A 5,066-nucleotide genomic window follows, 5' to 3' on the forward strand; every position below is an offset into this window, starting at 1 on the left:
ATCATACATCAAATAGCAATGAAATGTGTTTCTTAATTTCCATTCACTTGGAAAGACCCACTCAAGGACATTCACTAGTTAAAAGCCAATTAATCAGCATGTTACAGGGTACTAATTCTTTTAAAGAGCCCCTGGGTAATTACTTTTTCAGACTGTCTGCTGACAGCTTACAAGTCTGTTTACTCCTGCAGCTTGACATATTGAAAAGCATTTAGTGTACTGAGATGTTTGCACCTTTATTTCCCTGAAAGAATAAAGATGTGTTGTAACTAGACAAACAAGAAACTGGTTAAGGAGTTTCAAGATGCTTATTGCCTAGGCACAACTTTTTCTTTAAATAGTTTTCATTAGAAGTAATTTTATTTTAAGTGACTTGAGAATAAGTTTATGTACAAAAATTGGCAGGAAAATACAGTGAAGAAATTAAGCATGGAAAAATGTTTAAATTGAGTCAAAATAAGGATAAGGAAAAGCATGTATGAAACAAGAATCTTGTCATTTATCTGATTGACTTCTGACATTGTAAAACGGAGAAAATTTGACTTTTCCAGGAATAAGAAAGGTAAAACTGAATGGAAGCAAAATATAACCAGCAGAAAGAGAGAAAAAGCCTGCTACAAGTTGCAAAATGATCACTTTAGGGCTGCAGGTGATTAGCTCTGCCAAATTTAAAGGAGAACCCAAGAAAGACATATTGGGGAAAAAAGTTCCTGTAAAAGGGACATCCTATGTGTGAGTGAGATAGTAAGAAATCACCAAGGACTGGGTTCATTCAGTGTTATGGTCACCACCAGGACATCACAAAAAGTGCCTAACATTGAAATAGAAGAAAACTGGCACGTTCAATATTTTAAGTTTAAATAATGTGAAAAGAACACACAGATTTTTGGTAATAGAAGCAGCCATAATAAACCATCAAATACTACCATGGATACCAGTAAGTGACTTTCAGATACTTCAGTGCAAATTACATAAGGCCTAGTCTCCTTGTTTCACAAGCATATACCCTATTAATATGAAAGGAAAATAAGTATGTCCAAAAAATAGAGAATAAATCCTAATCCTGTGATGAGTTCTGTGTAGGCAGAGACCCGTTGACTTCAGCAGCATTCTATGCCTGTGTGAGTGGAACTTGTTATAGGATGTTATAGGATGGGGCGTTAAATAAAGTCCTTTAGAGACAAAGATTCCTCAGGAAATTTATTGAAACTATCTTGCAATACTGAACATAACATTTTGTAACTAATAGTGTCTGCCTCAAATACTTTTCTTCATCGAATATATTGTTTTTCTCTTTCTATTAAAACAAGAAAAGTAACTGCCTATGTTGTTCCTGAGCTGAAATTCAGTAAATTAAACATTCCTTTTTGCTTGCAGAATAAATGTGGTAGTTTTCAGGCCAAGCCAAAGGGGGCTAATAAAAGGGCTTTGTAATGGTTGCAGGCTTAATTATAGCCTCTCCAAAATAAATACATAAAAAATAATACTTAATGAATAACTAATACTGCGGCTGACACCTGCATATAACTAATGAGAGAGATTTCTGAACTGAGACCAATGGTGCTGCCTGGAAGTTTTGGTGATTTGGGAGTTCGCTCTTAAGATCCCTCCCCCCCCTAAGATTAATAAAAATTACACTTTTTAAAATAAGGAAACTCAGACAGGTAATTCGGGATTCATCATTGCACAACAAGGAGTGAGGATGGTATCCAATTTGGAGGATCAGCCCCTCACACTGCCCTGCTCAACCTCTCCAGCCTAACGGCTCCATCTTTCACAAGCTGGCTGCCACATGCTGAGTGCCCTGGCAGCTATTCAGTAATGGTCATTTAGGGCCCCAGAGGGAGTTAATCTTGCCTAAAGCATCAACTTGAAGCAGCATTAACTCTTGCTTGGATTTCTAATTGGAAAATCAGTGTGGTCTCAGCAGGGGAAGATGCTACAGAGAGTAGATGGGCCCCTTTCTTCCACCCCCAAAATCCCATGCATCCCAGAGTCACACAGGGCTCCATGATAGTGTCAGGGCAAGGGGAGAGAATGCTATGGACTCTGCATTACTGCTACACAAACTAGGGACGATTCAGTGCACTGGGGGGGTCTCCTCCACTTATGCTGATGAAGAGGATGATATAATCTTAAACAAAAATGGGTTTAAGAATATATTTTCTAGAACAAACCTTTGTGCATTAGACACTATATTTACAAAATTATTTAAAAGGGAAAACTCAGTGAGTATTCAGCGAAGTATGAAGAAACAGGAGGTGCAAAAGTTTATACAAAAGCATGGCACTGCCATGAAGAAGGCAAATGGAGCCTATCTCTGCCCAGCTATGAGGCCAGCAAAGTCATGACCTGCAGAATTTCTGGATTATGAATCACTTGGTATATCACTGCCTCCATTCAACCCTAGAACACAGCGCTTCTTACTTCAAGAAATGGTCTTGTGGTTAAAGAACTGGAGAGGAACTCAGGAGACCTGTGATTGAACAGCAAGGTTCAATGTCTGACTTTTCCACAGACTTCCTGTGTGACCTTGGGCAAGCCTCTTAATCTCTGCATGCCTCAATGCCCCATGGGAAAAATGGAGGTAATAATTTGTCCCAAACCTTGTCTGTTTTGGCTGTAAACTCTTTGAGGCAGGGCCTATCTCTTACGCACATGTACTACACCCAGCTTTGATCTCAATTGGGGCACGTAGGTGCTACTGTAATCCAAATAATGAATCAGTAATATTAATAAATTCTCTTACTTCATAAAGAAGATCATCTGCATCTATAGTGGCCTCAGAGTTTCTTATGCCACCAAAACCAATAAGCTGAGAGCAAGACCAGAAATAAAACAGCCTCCTGCTAAGAATTCAGTTTTTTCACACAAGAAGAAGCCTTGAAAGCAATAAGAGTAACCAGGGCTCCCATCCATGATTCTGCCAATTGACCTTTGTGGTTAGTAAAAGAGACAAGAAACCAGCTGGAGCCATTACAAATTGGATGTGCAAGGAATGAGAATTTGGGCCTTGGCAAAAATAATTTATATTTCTTTTCAAAAGTGGGTCAGGCATCCTCCCTCTGCCCCAGATGACTCCCTTTATATGGTAAAACCTTTCCCACTGTTTCAAGAGTGATCAGCAATAAGTTACCTCTTACATAATTATGTATTTCTAAGGCATCTCTTTCCCATCTCTTTCTGAAATATAAAGTGCTCCCATGAACTGCATGTCTTTTGGTATCATCCAAACAGTGAGTGAAAACATTTTGTAATTCCATAGGAGACTGGCTGATGCACCTGTACTATGGTACATGGAACTACAATATGTAGCAGTTATGATTCTATTTTCTAAGCACCGCACTTTTAAGTTTCTTAGGCAAGAGTGGCTGCTGCTTTGTTAGGCAAAGTTGATGCAGCCTGTGCTTTCACGGATATTATTTTACTTTATTTTGCTTGTTTTGTTTCATTTTTTGTAAAATGAGTTATTCTGAGAAAGCATATTGTCAGTTGTCTTCCTCGCTGGGAAACAACACTTCTGACCAATTGTTTAAGTTTGGAAATGCTGAGATGTAATTTGAACTTGTTTAATAAAGGAGCAATTTCTGATCCTGGAAATATGTGGAAATACCTTTCCTTGCACAGTAATCTCTAAGGATTTAAACTGCCCAAGTTGTCTAGTTGTTTAAATTTCCATGAGTGTTTTCACTTTCCAGATTTCTAAAGTCTACATATGGGAGAATGGAGAAATGTTTTTTTCTGGGTTTTTTTTCTTTTGTGCAATTAGAATGTGACTTTGCTCCAGCTCTGTACTTTCAGCTCCATTTTCTTGTATGAGTTAAGTCCAAAATGAAGCAGATCTGTGATGAAGATGTTTTTATAAGAAGCTAGTGGCTCTGGTTGAAAGTATATGCAGCTTTTCCATGTGTCCATGTAGTGTTAGAAGCAGACCGAATTTGATTAGGATTAGGTAACTTCTCTCTTTGATAAAGTGGGTGCTTAAGTGATTCCTTTGCTGCAATTTGTATGATGAGATTCAGTGCTTTTTAGTATATATTTAAAAAGGTATCCCTTGTCTGTCTCCTTCTGGCATGGTCATGTAATTTTATGATCTGTTTGGTTGATACCATGAATCATAGTATTCAGTATCATCCAAACCGGTTGCATCTACAATGCCAATTTTTGGCAATTCTCCTCTCTGTTTGCGACTCCACCAGGTATAGCAATGGTACACTGATTGCCAACATCTTTACCATCGTCCTAGTATGTCTAAATACCATGGTGGTAAAAGCACTGGTGGCCAGTATAGGTTAGCACTCCCACCATGGGAGTGGCCACTTGTAGAGCTGCACCCAACGGTGAAAGATTTTCCCTGAAAATGCAAGTGTAAACAGTCCCCTGGCCATGAGAACAGGTAGGGAGAGGGGGAAGATGGCTATTCCACAGTAAAGATAGTAAAATCTGGAGATACATCCATTGGTGGAGCCACAATGTATCCAAACACAAGCCCATGCAGACTCTAACTTCACTCTCTTCTATGAGGTAACCATAGAGAGGCACCAGCAGGACTTGAGGATAGTACCACCGAGATGGCTTACTTTCCCTAACTCTTCCTTGTGGAAAATATGTGTGTAGACAGTTCCCTCTGTATATGAATCTTGGGGACATGATCTAAACCATATATCAGGGCAAAGTCTGCACTCAGTTACACCAGTGTAAATATATAGTAAATATGTAGTAATTCCACAGGGTGGAAGAGGGAAAGACTCAAAGTCAATGTTGTTATTTTGCTCTTAGTTACACTTGTGTGAATCTAGACTTTTGATTTGTTGGCCTCAGAGTAGTGATATTAAAATGAATAATTTTCACCAACTACCATCTGGAAAATCTACTGTATTATAGATTGTATGACATACTGTGCAAATAATGTTCTGCATATACCAAATATCCCATGTGGTCTAGTTAAGTAAAACTAATCAGCAACTCAAGCAACACATCAATGAACACAAAAGAGCCATTGGTAGCAATGACAAAGAGCATCCTATGGCACTACAGCTCAATCATTTCTACCAAGAAACTTTTAC

The sequence above is a fragment of the Chrysemys picta genome, chromosome 1 (assembly GCF_011386835.1).
Source record: "Chrysemys picta bellii isolate R12L10 chromosome 1, ASM1138683v2, whole genome shotgun sequence".
NCBI lineage: Eukaryota > Metazoa > Chordata > Testudines > Emydidae > Chrysemys > Chrysemys picta.